The sequence below is a fragment of the Marmota marmota genome, unplaced genomic scaffold, assembly GCF_001458135.2.
Source record: "Marmota marmota marmota unplaced genomic scaffold, marMar, whole genome shotgun sequence".
Classification (NCBI taxonomy): Eukaryota; Metazoa; Chordata; class Mammalia; order Rodentia; family Sciuridae; genus Marmota; species Marmota marmota.
This window is the reverse complement of record NW_026000138.1, coordinates 1,503,563-1,521,475: the sequence shown is the minus strand read 5'-3', so window position 1 is coordinate 1,521,475 and position 17,913 is coordinate 1,503,563. Positions and strand designations below refer to the sequence as shown.

The 17,913-nt window shown below is 58.5% G+C and overlaps 1 protein-coding gene across 2 annotated transcripts in view; it reads right to left on the bottom strand.

Moving 5' to 3' along the window:
* Pitpnm2 (phosphatidylinositol transfer protein membrane associated 2) overlaps positions 1-11,458 on the bottom strand; it is a 95,867-nt gene extending 84,409 nt beyond the window's left edge. For both annotated transcript variants that reach the window (XM_048785527.1, XM_048785526.1), the window contains exons 1-2: positions 11,431-11,458; positions 11,236-11,337 (exon numbers count right to left, since the gene is read on the bottom strand). The gene's annotated coding sequence lies outside the window, so the exon portion shown is untranslated. The remainder of the gene's footprint in view (positions 1-11,235; positions 11,338-11,430) is intronic.
* Between the last annotated feature and the right edge of the window lie 6,455 nt (positions 11,459-17,913).

Sequence of the window (17,913 nt, the reverse complement as noted above, 5' to 3'; positions counted from 1 at the left end):
TGCCATGTGACTGTGGGGAAGCTCAGAAGGGCCATCCGAGGCTGTGGAGCTGGAATCCCTCGGACTCTAGGACTCAGGACCCCAGCCCCTGAGAGAGCCGTCCCAGCGTGTTTCTACGTCCCTGGTCTGCACAGGGGATGGCAGCCAAGGGTACAGGAAAGCCTCAGGCTCCCTGGAGCCAAGTGGGTGTGATCGGCCTCCCATGTCCTACTCAGGAAAGGAGAACAACCCTGCAGGCTGCGGAACAGGCGTTCTGACAGGGGGCCCAAGGGGGCCCAGCACCACTGCTGGTTCAGGACTAGGCCCTGCGGAGTCCCTCGTGTGCCTCTGGACAGGGGTCCCCCCCAACCTCCAGGGAACCAGTTTCCCTATCTAAGAAATGCATGCTGGGGACTGAAGATCTTTGACCCCCAAGGCAGTGGCCCTGCCAGCTTCTCACGCCTGGGTCCTTCGCCAACTCCACCCCTGTCCCTTCTCCACTTTGCTTATCAGGCCACAGGGCAGAACCACACACGAAAATATTTACACAACCAGACTAACTCCCTGGTGAGCGTGCCCGTCCCACACGCACGTCCCCTTCACCTACTTCTCCCGGGAGGGGCTGGGGAGGTCCAGCTGGCAGGCGAGGATCTGAGGGCCCGCCCTGCACCACCTCAAGCGGCCGAGTCACAGAGCCCGCAAGGGAGCCCGTGCCAGTGCTGAGTAGTCCAGACCAGGAATACCGCAGGGCCAAGCTTGCTGGACAAAGTCACTCCCCTGGTGACAAGGACAGCCAAGCCAACTGGAACCGAAGGGTCTACGCTTGGCACAGGTGCCTCGTCAGCCCCTGCGAAGGGGGCTCAGCACAGCCAACTGTAGAAATCATGGACTCTGGGACACACACCCATGTGTGGACGTACTTAACAGGCCCTGTGAAAGGCAGAACCCTTGGGTATTCGACAAAGCAAGACACTGTGGTCATTGTCACCAGGCTGCCTCTCCTCCCCTGCCTCCGACCTGTCACTCACATGGAAGTCAGTCAGAGCTTCTAGTACACACATCAGGGCATGTCCCTCTCTAGATTAAAGCTCAACGCTGCCCCAGTCAAGATGATGAACTCTGTAACCGCGCACAAGGCCTTCGGGGTCCCTGCTCAGCTCAGCTGCCCGCAGCACAATCCCCACCGGGCTGTCACACAGGAGCCCGGTGCCTGCCCTGCCTCAGTGCCTTGGCACAGGCTGCCTAGAAGAGGAGCTTACATCCAATCCCACCTCTGTGCTGAGAGAACTCAGCGCGTTCCCAGGGCCCAGTTCATAGGTCAACACTTCAAGGGCAGAAGCCCACTCACTCCCCTAGGGCTTGGAATTGTCACAGGTATCACCACTGCCTGTGGCTCTGTCCCCTCCAGTGGAGCAAGAGCTCTGGACCTGGCTCCTCTTGGCAGCACTGTGAGCTCAGAGCTCACACTCAGTTCTGAATACCACAGACATGCTGCCCCTCAAAAGGTCAAAAGGACCCTTCCCTCAGATGCTTCCCTTTGTCCCGGAAGCTCTGCAGCACAGGAGGGCACAGACTCCCTCCCCCAAGGGTGCAGCACAGGCAGCCCTCCATCTGCGGTCCACAAACCTCCTGGGACATTTATCTATGCAACACAAGCAGCTCACACACCCCAGCTCTGGGCCCTGCTTCCTGAGGCTGCAGAAGGGGGACAGGCCCATGAATGCCACTTGCTAGGACTGGCGGCTGCACGGCAGCGGGATTTTATTCATGGTGAGCTCCCTCAATCCTCGCCAACTCGATTCTTTTCCTGGCCAGCCCAGAGGAGGGAACGTGGGGAGGGGACGAGACCAGGGAGAGTGCAGGGACATCCAGGAAGGAAGGGAGGGGAGGCAGGCAAGGGGGGTGAGCGATGGGGGAACCGGCCCTGCAGCTCCAGCCTACACAGGCCGAGCAGCCGGCCAGTCAGGGGCTTCCAGCCAGGACAGGACCAGAGGACAGACAAAGCCAGCCAGGGCGGCCGCGTGGGAGAAAGACGCCAGAGTGAGACTTGTGCCGTCCTCCGGCAGGACTTCCCACCCAGGGCCCTGGAGTCCTCTAGGCCCAGCGACACCTGGACTGGGGCCACCATCCTTAGTACACCACGACTTCCCTGCAGCCCTGCTGCCCCTGGACCCCTCATCCGGGGCCATCGTCGTTTCTCTTCTGTAAGAAATTAAGCATTGCCAATGCCAAACAGGTCCAGCAGCCTGCCCTGCTGTCCAAGGTCCCCAACAGACCAGAGGACAGAGTGGATAGCGCCTTCTCCCGTCCCCTCTCCCCCTGCAGGAACAAATGCGCTCTGGCAGTCGGGGAGGAAGGCTGTCTTTCTGAGCGAGCAAGCAGAGCAAGCACACGCAGCGGTGGCGGCGTGGCTGGGGGGTGTTCCAGCAGGCTTATTTATAGCCGGCCCGTCCGCACGCTCCCCAGCGCTGCCTGCCCGCCCGCCACTGGGGCTTTTCAATCTGTGTCTATATTTATCGCTTGAAGCCGTTGGGATAATGGCAAGGCCAGAAATAGCCTCAAAGACATTCACGTGAAGCTGATGGGCAGGTCCCTGGCTCCCAGGCTGACCTCACCCCAACATCTGCTGCTTGGCAGTGGGGAACGAGAACAGCTGGACAGGGCCGGGGAGGCAGCCACAGCCAGATTGGAACAACATAATCCCTCTTCCCCCACTGGCTTCGGCCCTCTGCAGTGAGGCAGGGGACACGTCCCAACGATACATCACAGCTGCCAGGCTGAGGGTAGACCAAAGGTGACACAGCTCCCTGACGTCAGTGCTGATCAGAGCTGCTGCTCAGCCCAGTGTGGGGGAGAGAACCAGAGTTAGCAGGAACAGGCTCACAAAGCAGGTCACCTGCGCCAGGACTTGCAGGAGCTGCTCCTGCCCTGGCCCCTGGCCAGCAGTGGGACAGCGGGTGTGGGTCCTGATTACCTGACTGCTTCCCACCCCAGGTAGGGAGGGAGATGCAGAGAGAGCCCGCAGGCAGGGAAGGAGATGGGAGGGGAGTGGATGGAGGAGGCCCACTCCTTTCCAGATTCAGTGTCCAGTTGACTGAGGATCTCCTGGAGGGAAAAGCAGTCAGAGGCTCAGCCTCCAGAGCCCACACGAACCTCATTCAAACCCGCTGCATCCCCAGTGGCACGGTGAGCAAAGGGCTGGTGCTCTGGGAGCTTAATGTCCTCATCCAAAAAAACAGCATTCTGGCTGAGACTGGCACGAATCCCACACCCGAGAGCTCCCAGGAGGGCAACGGGCACTCTGAGATCCATCTGCAAATGTGGTTCTTCCCCAAAGGGGCCTGGGGGAGATGTTCAGGGGAGGCCTGGAAGGGGCCAGAGCTCCAGAGGGTAGGAGGAGCATGAGCTAAATCAAGACCAGGCTGGGGCTAGAGAGGCAAGCAGGGGATGTCAGGAGACCCCATCATGGGAGGGGCCTGGCGAGACCCTGAACACGCAGTGGAGAAGGGTGGCTCCTCCCTGGTGGTAGCAACACACAAGTCATAGGAACCTGTAGGGTGGCGAGGAGTCCCCTGACCTCAGTCTCTCCATCCTGGGATCAGGTGAGTGCAGGCCCCAGCCTCCGCCCCTTCACCCCTGACCCTGCACTGCAGCAGTCTGGCGCTCCTTGGCACTCCCCAGACACACGAATAACTTGAGAGCAGAAGGCTTCAATGTGCGCCATTCCCTCTGCCTTTCCCCCTCTCTCCTGGAAAACTCCTCTGCACCCTTCAAAGCCCAGCTAAAATGCCCTTTCTTCTGTAACCCTCCCACAGGCAGTCAGCGGCTGCTTTCTCCCTGCTCCACCTGGACTCTGCCTCCCCACCCCTGCCTCTTGTCCCGCACACACAGTGAGCGCTAACCTGCATCCGTCCCCCATCCCAGAAGGCCAGTTCTTCTTCCTTGCTGGATCCCACTGCCTGGCAGTGAATGTCTGCCAGGGGACAGTGGGAACTCAGGCCACGCTCACCCAGTTCTGTCCCAGAGCTGTCATTTTTTTGGGGGGGGGAAACTGTGAAGAGCAGAACCTCATCCGGACTCCCTTGGCTGACGGGGCGGAGGACAGCCATAGTTGCCCTCTGAACCTGCCTCCCATTTTCTGTGGAGAACAGGGAAGCTGCTGCTGCACAGAGGCTCTGCAGGTGGGGGACACTCGGGCAAAGGAGCAGTCACCTCCGCTGGGGTGGGTGGGGCTCCCAACACCTGCAGCCCCAGGGCTCCTGAGCAGACTCCACAGGTCGTGCTGACGCCCCAGGGGTCTGGCCAGTCACAGAGCAGGGCCTGGTGCGGCTCAGAGCTGTGGCTGGGTTCTGCCCTGTGGTGCCAGAGCTGTGGCTTTTCGAGGACTAACGCCCGACTTGCACGTGCCTGTGCCCAGAGCTCACCTCAGGCCTGAGTTTGTATGCTGTCCCACGAGCGCTGTCCCAGAGCCCTCCTTCAACCTCTCAGGTCCCCACGGCCACTGCTACCTGGCACAGTCCCTGGGGTGGAGGAGATCCGCAGGGCAATCAGGAGAGGATAGTGGTCCAGGGGCAGTACCCAGAAGGCAGGCTCTGCACCTGCTGAATACATCACTGGCAGATGCCCTGGCACCCATGGTCTGAGGGACCATCCCGGTTCTGACACCAGTCAGCCCTGGCCAGCCCTCCCAGAGGGCACAGCGTACAGGAGGTCCTGATGTCCTCCAGTTCCACAGATGGGAAGCTGAGGCACCGGGCGGTGTCCGGGGTGGCGTGGCTCAGGGGCAGCCAGCAGCCGCCTCACTAGGGAAGGTCTCAATGCTGCATGCCCACTGAGTGCCCAGCAGTGCTCTGGGCTATAACCCTTGGCCTTTCCATACCTAGGCAATCTGTGGGAGAGCCTTAATGGTTAAAAACAACACACCATGGGGCTGGGGTTGTGGCTCAGAGGTAGAGCACTTGTCTCGCACGTTGAGGCACTGCGTTTGGTTCTCAGCACCACCCATAAATAAGTAAATAAAATAAAGGTCCATTAACAGCTAATAAAAAATTTTAAAAAAATACCTGCACCCCAGATGTGTCCTTGAGTGGGACATCAGATGGGTGGATCCTGGGCCAATCTGAGAGGGGGCAAGGCCCCCACAGAGACGTCCCTCCCCGACCCTGTCTGCCTCAGTCTCCCTGACTGGTGGGGCTTCCTGATTCGGTTAGTGAACTTGGCCACAGTAGAGTGCTAGGGAGCAAATGTGACCTATTTCCCAAGGGTATCCATTATTGGAATGAAAATGGAGAGAGGGCAGCACTTGACTGGCAGGGGGAAGGGACGAAGGGACACAGGGTGGGGGTGGGGGGTCCTTCTCCTTCCCAAGCCCCTCAAAACACTCATTCTTTTCACCTGCAGCACACAGCACAGCTCAGGCACACAGCGGGGCTCGTGCTGGTTAGCCATCCACTGGGCCTCCCCTCCTGTGTGGGGCGGGCTGAGCCCACAAGTTCCTCTGTCTTGGGAAAACAGAAGCCAAAGGAAGAGGGCTTCCTGGCAACACAGGGCACAACCTGCACAGCACCCAACCTCAGGGGCCCTGGTGCATGGTCTACACCTGAGAATCGCCAGGGAAATGCTGTGGAGCCCCAGGGAATGTGTATTGGAGCTGCAGCCCCAGCAGGCAGCGTCGGACCAGAGGGCTGGAGCACAAGGGGAGGGGGCTAAGGGACATGGGGCAGGGGACGCTGCAGCTGCCTCCCTCAAGGTCAGCAAGCTATTTCTAGTTTCTTTGCTACGCTGCCTCAGCCATCCCAGCTTCAGGAAGGCACCAACTTCTGGCTTTCACAAGAACAAGAGGCTCCCAGCACCGACCTGGCCAGGCCTCCCCGCCTCCGGGAGGCCAGTCCCTGCTCCCCCACCTCTGGTCCTCAGCTGTGTCCTGTGATCACCTAGAAAAGGGCAGCTGCTGGAGGCAGTTTGTAAAGCAACCACTGCAGCAGTCTCCAAGCTGTCCCTCCTGGACAGTTTACTGCGAGCGGGGAAGATCGGAGTTAAATGGCCAAGGAAAAAGTCCAGCTGGATCTTTCTGCCTCCTTTGGCTTCCAGCTTCAACCTCCCCCAAAAGAGCAAAAGCAAGATCTCCCTCCACTTCCCCACACAGCCCTGTGCTGAAGAATCTACAGGTGACATCCAGGTCTCCCCCTGCCAAACTGGGATAGCACAGCCCCTCCTGTACCCTGCTGGTCACAGGGCACAACACAGCCTGTCACCAGAGCAGCCTTGCAAGCCAACACAAAAGGGACCAGCCTTCCTTCTCCTCCAAAGAAGCACACTGATGAGCCCACAGGGCCTCCCAGCAAGTGGACTGGGCCAAGTCAGTCCTCAGAGTTCAGTGACACAGCTGAAGGGCAGAGACCCAGACCCTAACCAGTCTCTGCTGCCCACTCTCGGTTTTTTGTTTATTTTTGGTGGGGCTGAGTATGGAACACAAGGCCTCTCATACATGAGGCAAGCACTTTGCCACTGAGCCACTCCCCAGCCCCTGTGCCCCTGCATTAATAGACTAAATCATGGATTCAAACAGAACATCTTGGTGGACATGGGTCTCTGGCTTGTGCTCACCAGGGGTATTTGGTGGCTGCAGAGAGTGTTCAGTGCCTTATCTTGGATCAACAATGGATGCCCTGACCTTGACAGTTCCCTGCACACACTTCAAACGTGGGCTTAGGATCACTGCATGTGCTTCCTTAGTCGACCTGTCTGCCTCCCTGGGACTGTGGGCTCCTGAGGACTGGGATACCTTACTCGATAAACAATGAATGGATAGTACTTGAGAACTTCCACTCGGATCCGGCCAGGGCCTCGGGTGACATCAAGGCTGCAGCCCAGCTAAGGTCTAACGCTACCCAGAGTGCCAAGATCCTCAGCTCACAAAGCCTCGTCTCCTGGCCATGGCACTAAGGGTCCCAGGGCTCTGTCTCCTGGGCCTTGGACAGCCCTTCTCCCTCCAGCCCCCAAACCTCCACCAATTGAGCCACCCATTGATCCAGCTGCAGAAATGTTAGATTCCAAAAGCCCCGATTTTGGGCCGAACCATTTGCTGTGTGACTAGACAGGCAGCTTTCTTTACAGACTCTGTTTCCCCTGAGCTTACATGAAAAGTCGGACCTAGAAGATTTCGTTTTCTATTTTTGGGGGGGTGGGGTTGAACCCAGGAGTGCTAACCATGTGCTGCAAAGGCCCTGAGGGTACAAGGGATTGAACCCAGGGGTGCTAAACATGTGCTGCAAAGGCCCCTGTGCCAGCTTGGTCTAGGCGCCCTGTACCTCCTGCTGTGACCATCATTTCCCCCTGGTCTCCCTGCTCCCTCTCTGCACCCCACCCTTAACACAGTAGCCAGAAGCCATCCTTTTATAATACAAGTTGGATACTGGCCCTTGACTTCAGCAGCTTTGCAGCACCTCAGAGTCAAGATCAAAGCCCCGACCTGACCTACAAGGCCCTACTCCATGCAGGCTCATTTTTCTTTCACCTCCTCCCCTTACTTACTCCAGCTTCTTGAACAGCTCCTGCCTCAGAGCCTTTGCACAGGCTGTCTGCTCTGCCCATATGTTCTTCCCCAGGGGACCTTCCTGGCTCTCTCCCTCACCTTTTCCAGGCCTTTGTGTCATTGTCCCTTCTTAGGCCTTCTTTTCAGCTTTGTTTAGCTTTGATCATCATCTAACATCTGTTCCACTCCCTGTTGGTCTATTGTTTGCAGAATTTTTAATGGCTGTCACACACTTGGACCCACCTGGGGTCACTCGTACTGCTACAGGGAACACAGCAGAGCCACACAACCCTCCCGCTTGAATACCCTCTTGGGAATCCCTCTGAGAATTCCTAGCTCTGGACACTCCCCAGGAATAAAAGTGACCGTACAGCTCTAGAGTTAAGTGGGTGACTATGGAAAGAAAAGAACCGCATACTCTGCCTGAGAGGAGTGGCAGGAGGACCTCCCCACCAATGTCCAGGGAGCAGGAGGCGTGAACAGATGCAGGCAGCTCGGACCAGAAGACAGGCGGGAGGGAGGGAGACACGGCCAGGCACAGTTTGAACCTCGGGCAAGCATGGCACAGGCCCTGTGGCAGCACCGCGCTTAGGGACAGGCCGGTCTCTGGTCCCCAGACGCACCCATGACACTCACCCCTCTCCTCTCACCGCTCGGCCTCAGGAGCCAGGTGCTGTGGAAGGCAGTGCAGTAAGTGGCTCTCACTGACCCTCTGTGTCTGACTGCTGTCCTGCCTGGGCGGAAGGCTGAAGAGGCCAGCCTGGGGGAGGGGCAGGGAGCAGGGAGAGGCCCCAGTGATCTCCCGCTGAAGCCCACGACCTGGCAGAGCTGGAGGGGGCTGGAGTCGAGAGTCAAGCCAGGACATGGACATGGGTCAGAGTCAGGTCCCTCCCGGCTCTCCTGCCAGCATTATGGGGACCACAAAGAGCTCAGAAGGAAGCTCTGTCCTCACAGACCTCAGGGCAGCCTCCTGTTCCGAGGCCTCCTCTCCTGTTGGCCTCCCTCTGCTCTAGGTGGACAGCCTCCTAACCTCTCCCTACCCACCCACCCAGCCTAGGCCAGCTCCCAGGGGGCAGAACTGCCCAGAGGAGGGGTGAAAACGGCCTGTGGGCTGGCGCAGGTGGATTCCTCACCGGCCAGGCCAGGCCCACCAGGAGCCTGTGTCCCTTGCTACTCAGGTGGAGGTCCTGCCTCAGTTCTCAGCTCTCTTCCTCCTCAGGAGGCAGTCCCCTTGCCAAGGCCTGTCATGGAGACAATGGCAGGAAACACCCCTCCCACGGGGAGTCCGGAAGGAAGCCACTGCCTGCGCCCCAGACCCTCCCCCTGTGTCTGCCACAAGGTCGCAAGGTGAACAGCGGCTCCGCTCAACCATCTCCAACTAGTAGGGCAGCGCTGGGGTGGGGCTCTCCCTATGGGGGCCCCTTCTTTGGGGCAGACCCTCTCTCTGGATGCCACTCTGAGTCAGGTGGATGCAGAAGATGGCCAGGCTGTGCTGAGAAACACCAGTGCTGCCCCGGCCCCCCACTGCCACCCCCTACCCCTACCCCACCTTCTGAAAGAAAAGGCTCCCGGCTCCTCTGGAGGAAGGAACTTGTCTAAATATAAGCCCTGGGGCTCCCAAAGAGAGCCTGGAAGGGCGTTCTCAGCCACCCCTGCCCAGGGTTGCCTCTCTCCACCCGCAACCTCCCTCTGCCCAGAGCACAGTGGCCTCTATGCCCATCGTGGCCACCAGCTCCTAGGAGCTCAGGGGGTGATCCTGACCATCCTGCCATGTTGGCGTATGGTGCCAAGAATTCTGTCATCGGAACTGCTGTGACGACACGGGGAAGGGGGGCGGCTAGCGTGGGTCAGGGGCCTGCAAAGAGCTTCAGAGAAAAGGAGGTGTTTGAAATGGAACCTGACGGGCAGGAGAGGAAGAGGGAGCGGGGAGACACTGGAGCAGCATCAGCAAAGCACAGAGCACGCAGGGCAGCAGCTCCGGCCTGTGGGGACTCCTGTCTGCCCCAGGCATAGCTGTGTGCCTGGCACCTGGGGTAATACCTGGCACATGCCAAGCATTCCATAAATATTCAATAAATATTTTCAGGATAAGTGAGTAGGTACAGAACTCCTAAGGACACTGTGGGTCCCAGCAAGGACCTCCAGGGGAAGCAGGCACAGGATGTCCTCTCTGCAACCCTCTCTGGAATGCAGCTGCCCAGCAGGAGAAGAACCCCTTCCTGTAAGAAAGGAAGCAGGAAGCCCAGGCTTGCTGGGGCAGGGTCCCTTGGAGCAGCTCACCCAGGTTCCTGCCTTGAGGGGGAGGCCAAGGCCCCCAGCATGTGGCACAACCCCAGTGAGCAGCAGTGACCCCTGGAGAAGCCTGGCGTCGGAGCTGAGCATTACTACGCCCCACCCCCACCCAGCAGCTGAGACACCTCAGAAAGTGAACTAAAACAAAACAAAAAGCAAAGACACAACATAGCACCCTCGCCCCTTCACACCCGGGCCTTTTCACAGCAAGGAAAGAGGGTGAGCAGTCGGAGAAGAAAACAGCCCGCGGCGCCCGCCTGAGACTCAGCTGGACACACTCGCCCTGCCACAGGCAGCCTGGGCCCTGGGCACCCTGCCAGGCACCCACCCAGCAAGGAGGGAGGCCTGGGAGGGCCGGAGCCAGGCTGAAATCCAGGCCTGGGCCTGGGCCTGAACCAGGGTCCCTGCATCAGGGGCTAAACTTGGAAATTCAGACCACAGGCTCCCAAGTTCAGACTTGGGGTCCAGTCCCAAAGCCAGCACTGACTAGCTGTGTGACTGTGAGTCTGACATCTGCCATCTCTGCACCTCAGCTTTGACTCCCTCTTGTGAAACAAGACGCCAGTGGCCGCTGGGCAGCGTTGCTGTGAGACTGGCATAGATGGTGCTTTGAAAGGCCACGGCCAGCCCCACAAAGCAGAGGCTAGGGACCTCAACTGCCCCCCTCCCCAATTTCTGAGCTTCCCTGGATGGAAGACCCAGGCTCTAGGACCCCAAAGCTCACACTAACCGAAGAGTACATGGGGGAAGGGGGCAGGGGAGTCCAGGAAAGGAGAGGAAACCACTTCTGCTCTTGTTCTAGGCACCAAAGGCCTCGGCATGAACAAAGGGCAGGGTGGGGCATAGGAAGTATAGAGGCCAGAGGCGGGCGGGGACGGGCGGGGCTCTGCTCTCCGCTGGGCAGAAGGTGGAGGGTGCCAGGAATCTGCCACTCAATCTCTGGTCCTGAGGCGGCCACTAGTGCACCGGCCTCCATTTCTCTCTGGGGAGTGAGTGCCCAGAGGGAGAGTATCCGTGAAAACACGCCCATGCTGGTTTCTGGGCCACTGACCACTGACCACAGCTGGTGGGCAACAGGGCGAGGCTGGAGCCAGGGCTCTGCTCTGGAAGGAGCCGCCATCTTCAAGGCAAAACTCCAAGGGTCCCGGAGTGGGTAGCACAGGGCAGGAGTGGCAAAGAGCCACCCAGGGTGCCACCGGGGCCCCAGGGTGGTATCAAATCTGGAATCCAGAGGTACCAGACATAGGATGTAGGTCCTTCCTATGTGAGGAACATAGACCAATATTTGTAAGAAGCGTAATCAATGAACACAACCTACCCCATGTTGATCAGATGGTCAGGGTTTTAAGGGAGGAGGAAAGGGCAACGGGCTCCACACACCCAAACCCTGAAGGCCAGGAGGCTGATCACTGTGCAGGGCGTGGCCTTACCTGCAGGTCTGAGTGGCTCCGTTGATGTCCCTGCCACCGAAGAGGAACGGATCAGTAGGCCCACAGAAGGGTGTCGGGGACCAGGACACACGTGCCAGCATCCTGCAGGAAGAAGCCCAACAGGAGGGAGGTGAGATGACGGGACTCCCAATCACCCATGCTAATCCGCAGGGAGGTCAGCAGAGCCAGTCTCACCAGAGCAACGACGTAAAGCCCGGTCCCCCTGGAACAAGAGGATAGAACGGGACATCTGAGTGAGGGGGTCTCCACTTTACAAAGTGACCCAGTCCAGGGTGCTCTCAGGGAGCAAGTTCTGGCTTAGAACTGGTGACGGGTGCACCTTGACACTGCCCCGTGCTGAGGGAACTGCCGGGAGCTGGACCCATACCCGCAAGCACAGCTGCCTCCTTCCCCTCCTGGAAGCCTTAGGGTCTTCACCCAGGAACCCTGTTGGGATCAGAGAACCCCAAACTGTGAGTTGGGGAGGGTGAGGGGCTGGAAAACCAGACAAAGCAGGAAGAAGAGCAGGGGTGTGTGCCCCAGAGCACTCAGACAGAAGATGTAGGACCTCCAGCTGGATGGTGGGACGGGACGCCCCCTTTGCAAGCCACCAAGGCCAAGATGAGCACACAATAGAATTGCAAGAGAGAGGGGCCTCCAGGGACTCCTGAGTCCAACCGACCCCACAGATGCCACTGAAGCTGCCACCCAGTCTGGGGCTCCAACAAGGACCCAGGACACCCCCAGGCTACAGTGCAGCACAAGACATCCTGGAACCCCTGTACCTATGAGCAGGGAGCAGGCAGTGGCCTGGGAGGCACCCCTGATGACCACGGCCAGAAGGCAGCTCCCTTGCAGGCTGTGGATGCTGGATGGGTCCAGGAACCGAAGCCCCAAGTCCAGGACAGCCCTGCTTTACAGGCTGAGCCAGGCGCCCGGGCCCCTCAGGTACCCGTCTGTGCCCCTAGAGGGTGAGCAGGTCTTGACAGGTATAAGACAACCCCAGGGGAACTGAATGGAGGCTCAGAATGACAAAGTGATCAACTGCCAGCGAGCAGCACAGATGCAGGAGCCAGAGCAGGAGAGGAGGGAATGGGAGGCGCAGAGAGCCTGGTGCAGGCGGTGGGCGGTGCGGGAACGGGCTCTTCACACACGCCCCCACCAGCCCACGCTCCCAGGGAAGCCACAGCCAGGGCTGCAGACAACTTCTGAGGACCTAGGCTCCTCGGCAGCCCGCCTCCGCCCTCAGCTCCAGGGCCTCAGTCCGTGCCCACATGGACCCTGCACAATAAAGCATCCCAGGTCCTAGAGGGCCCTAGGGTGCAGCTCCCGGGCTCCTGCACACTGCTCAGGTGCCTCTGCAGGGCCCTATACCTGCTTCTCAGGGTCACTGCCACCCCAACACGGCAGGGTCAGCAGCATCCCCCCACTGGGAGGTCAGGAATCCCACACAGGCTGAGTGCTCACCACGGTGACACCCCGGCCAAGGGTGACCAGATTTGGCAGGCAAGGCCCCTCCACACCTCAGGATGCCTCCCCGTGGGTGAGAAGGTCAATGGTGACTCACACCCAGCAGAATTAGATCCACAGGGGCAAGGAGAAAAAAGGAGCTCTTGGAACGCAAGGAGGGGTGCCAGGGGAATGGTATTTCTGACCCCCCCCCCCAAAAAAAACCGTATTTTTAAAGTCCAGTAAGTGAAGGCAGGATCTGGTGAGGAGCCAGACCAGCAGGGCACAAAATACCCCCGCAATGACATGGAAAGCTGCTGCCTGTGGAGGCAGTGACCCCCTCACATAAAGTCCACGCCCTGAAGGGAAACGAAACCCACAACAACACGGGATTCCTTGCTGAGAGCCCTGGAGGCACCCTGATGACCATAGCCAAGGTCCTGGGGCCAAGGGTCTGAAACCAAGTGACACCCCCCCGCTTGCTGGGCCCAGGGACTAAAGGAAAGCCCTCCACCCCTGAGAGTTTTCAAACTACGTCTTCACTGTGCTTCTCAAAGGACGTGGGGAATCACAGGGGACAGAAAACAGGAAAACAAAACAAAAACAGCCTCGGAGACCCACAGGAACGGCAGAAGTCAGAACTGCTTCCCTAAACGTCTCTCAGCTCCCTGGTGCCGAGTGGGGCGGTGGGAGTGAACGAGTAAGTGAATCTGTTTCTCTATACGGTTTCTATTAATAGCCTATCAGTCTCTCCTCATCCCCACTAAATAAATGTCAAACAAACACTTAAAGAATACCGGCTTGAAGGGGCGCCAAGCTGCAAGCCTACCCAGACGTCCGCGTGTCTCGAGCTGGCCCTGGCTGGGAGCTCGAGTTCCAAGCAAGTGGGTAGTGTCATGAGCTGGCCTCACCCCTGGACGACATGGAGCCTGAGGCGGGTGGCTGGAGGACTGGGGGTGGGGGCTGTGGTAAGGGTCCAGCCATCAGCACACTCACATCTGAAACATTTCATCACCCTAAGAGAAACCCTGTGCCCAAGAGTGGTCATTTCCTGTCCTCCCTCCTCCGGGCCCTGGCAACCACCCATCTGCTTTCTGCCTCTAGGGGTCTGCCTCTTCCGGAGGCCACACACTGTATTCTGTATCTCTTTGGCATTATGGAACCCACAGGCGCCTTCTGTGTCTGGCTTCTCCACTTAGCATTATGCTCTCAGTTCCGGCCTTTGGCGCACAGAAGTGAATCACTGCTTTTAATGGCCAAGTAATATTCCACTGTGTGGACTGGCCACATTGTTTCTCCACCTGTCTGCTGTAGGACAGCTGGTTCTTTCTACATTTTGACTGTTTGAACAAGGCTGATGAGAGTATTTGTGAACAAGTTTTCCTGTGGACATGTAATCTTGACTCTTCTGAGTATATATACCTGGGGGTTCCTAATTTTTAAATAAAATAATGTTGCTTAATTTAAATCAAGAAATACATGTGCATTTTGAAAAACTCTCAAAACTCAAAAGAGTAAGTTTCCCTTTTGTCCTGGGACCAGAGGCAAATTCCAGTTCTGCCTGATCCTGCCATACACACCATCCATTTTGAAAACCAGTGCCTGGGAGGGCAGATCAGGCCAGAGTCGGCCTAAGGATGCCAGGGAAGAGCGCAGGGCACAGCTGGCATCCGATGTTTGGGCGGGTCAGCCACTAAGTGGGAAGCCACTTAGCCTGGAGAGGTGACAAAGCCAGAGGCTGAGAAGGCCTGCAGATGGACAGAACAGACACCTGGTCTACCACAGCCTGGCTCTGAGGACGGAGCAGCACTGAGCCTCCCTGGACTTGGCTTCCTTATCTGAGAGGCAGTGGACACTAGTGGCTATGTCACAGAGCCTGAGTCCAGCAGCCAGTCAAAGCAACTGCCTGGTCCAAGCACTGACGGTCACTGCCTCTGTCCTGTTATTTCTACTCCTCTGCCCCCTTGAGCTGACCCTGCTTCCTCACCAGGAAGGAGGCACCTCCAGGCCCATGAGACCCCCGGGTAGGGCCCACTGTGCAGCCATTTCCAGGCAAGGGGCTCCAGGGGCTAGAATGGCTGCCCTACAGGCCCACCTCCCCACATGCTGTGCCAGGCCCTCCTGAGAGCGGGTCTCCACCCACCCTCTCATCAGGAACAGCCCTGGGCCTCCGCCTGTGCCTGCCCCCCACCCAGGCCCAGGGAAGGGCCTGCCACCCAGACCCCACAGGGAGGCTGGCTGCTTCTCTCACTGCTGTCCCTTCAGCTTCCTCCCTCTCCTGCTCATGAGCATGCTGCTCTTTCCCAAGCCCAGACTGCTGGAGGCAGAGGGCCCCAGGAGACCCTGGGTGAGGGCTCTGCAGTGACAGGGGTGCGGACGGTCAGAGGGCCACTGTGAGGCCGAAGGACTCCTCCTCTCCCAGTGGGTGGGCGGCCATGGCAGAGCCTGGAGGCATGAAACCCAGACCTGGGAAGGCAGAGCTGGAGAGAAGGAACCCAGCTGTGCTTGCTTGAGTGTGCAAGAGTTCACAGGGGAAAAAACCAGCACAATGCACAAGCGCGCACACGCATAACAAAAAGGAGAAATTCTTAGCCTGCAGCAGTTGGTAGCATTATGTAAAATCCCAAGCCCACAAAAATATCATTTGGATGATAAAAAGTTAAATTTAGCCAAGTACAGAGTGACTAATACTATGAGGGAGAGGCAGCACCCCCAGTTGCCTGGAGCTGATACAACTGGCTTTTGGAAACTTTTGACAAGTAACCAGGGCCTGGTGCAGCACAGAAAGACAGATTATGTAATACGAGGCGCAGCCGTCAGCAAGCAAGACGCAGAGCAACTGTAGTCCCCTCCAGGGAGGGAACAGCTGGGCTGGGGCTCGAGCTCCTCCACGGGCCCTGCCCAGAGCGCCAGGGCCACGGCACCCATGCATTCCAGAGCATTCCAGAAGCCTTGGCGGGCTGAGCCAGGCCTTGGTGGGGTTGCCTGAGAGGTCTGCAGGATCCTTGCCCAAGTGGCTGTGATGGGCTGCTCCTCCGGTGGCCTCCAGTGGCCACACCCTTTGAATCCAGCCTGCCCTCCAACCAAGAGTGGGTTGGAATGACACTGTGCCAACTTTCTACCCATGCCACAGGAGGCCCTGGCCGAGAGGCAAGAGGCGAGAGGCGAGAGGCGGCCTACAAATAGGAACCTGCTCGCCATGTTCACAGCTACGGAAAGGCGGGCGCAGCCCAGGCAACTGCGTGGGGCCTACAAAACCTGCTCCATCCATATGATGCACACAACTGTAAAGAATAAGGGAATTCCAAGCCACGCTGTGACACAGATGCACCTGGAAGACACTGTGCCGAGCGAGATCAACCAGCCACCAAGAGACGACCACCACAGGACTCCATTTACACGAGGAGACAGAGCAGCCGGGCTCAGAGACCAGGAAGTGGCGTGGCGGGTGCCCAGCCAGGGCTGCACCGTCTAATGACATGGGGTTTCAGTTTTCCGTGCAAGGAGTCCTGTGGATGGATGGTGGTGGTGGCTGCATGACGGCGTAGTCACTTGATGCCACTTGGCTGTGCATTTAAAGATGGCTAAGAGTTCAATTTTATGTTATGTATATTTTTATCACAGTAAAAGAAATTAAGAAACAGGAAGGTGGAAAGTGGCAGGATCGGATGCTTCTGCATTTCCACTCTGGGGGGACAGCAGCCACCTGCATAGGGAGCCACCTGCCTGGATGTCACGAAGCCGTGAAGAACCCAGCCACGTGCAGGCACGCCTCACCAGCCACAGGAGCAGGGCCACCTGGGAAATGCCTGCTCAGCCCAAGTCAAGCGGTCCCAGCTGACACCCATGATCAGAGGGATACAATCCCCACAAAGCCTGTCCAAACTGCCACATGGCAGCAACACAATGGCCGAGTCCGAGCCCTCCACTGCAGAGGTAGAGGCCCCTGTCAGGTTCTCTAGGGTTCGTGGGAAGGACATCTTTCACTCTCCCACACACGAGTCACTGCCAGGGGCAGCGCGTAAGCCAGCCTTGGGAAGAACCCACCGTCCACTCCTGGTGTCCCGGGTGGCTGCCGGAGAAGGCTGGTATGAATGTCAACGGCTGCACCAAGGCCAGAACCTCTCAAGAGACCCCACAGAGGACTCAGGTCACCACCCGTCAGCCCGATGGTCAGCCCATGGTTTCATTCCCAGACTCCCCATCGTCCTGACCAGAGCAGGAATTCACACACTGGGCAGATGTGGACAGGATGCCCTGTGTGCCATGAGGGATCCCTGGGTGGGGTTTGGAGCAGGGCTCCCGCTGACCAACTCTGTGAGGGTCGGCTCCCCTGGCCAGGCCCTGGCTCCCCTTCTGCAGATGAGGACAGGGCTGGATGGTCTCTAAAAGGCCTGTCCATGTCTCCCACTTCTGCCAGCCTGTGATCCTGACAGATGAGAACGTGGACACACAGCCCAAGCCCTGAACCAAGAACAAGGACTTGCATCCAGGGGCAGACACACTCACTGGGACCCTTGCGATGTCCCCTTGGAGGCCTCCCCTATGTCCTTCATGAATTGTTCATCTGCTCCACGCCATCTGGCTTTCCAACTGCCTCTTCCTTAGTCCCCTGGAGCTAAAAGAGGCCCTGGGACAAGAGGACACCACCCTCAGGCCTGGCCCTGCAGACGTCCCACCCAGTCCTCCATGTGTGCCCTCTTTCCCTCCCTCTGCCTCCCTCCCCGCACCCACCAGCTGACTGACAGATCCAGGGTGGGATTCCAGGGAAACCCTAGGGACAGTGCAACCACAGTAGGAGGGGCCCAGGTCGCTGATTCACTGCCTGCGGCCACTGTGGCCACCCGCACAGCACTGTCCAATTCAACAGCTCCAGGGGTGAAGAGCAGCCTCAGCACTAGCTGAGGGCCCTGTGGCCCAGCTGCCGGCCCTAGTTATCCTAACTCACTAGCCGAGGGCCCTGTGGCCCAGCCGTCAGCCCCAGTTATCCTAACTAACCCATCCCCCAGACTAATGCTACCCATTGGCATCGAAAGACATGGCAGAACTAGGCCAGGCCCGTCTAGGAGCCACCAGTGTAGCTGGTAATTCACAGAGGCCAGACACAGGCTGATTCTGCACCCGGCAATCACACACTGGGCAGACAGCGGGGCCTGTTCATGCCGTTCCACGCCACCTGCTCCCAGAAACCGTACAATGCAGGCTCACTACATCCCCCACCACCCCAAC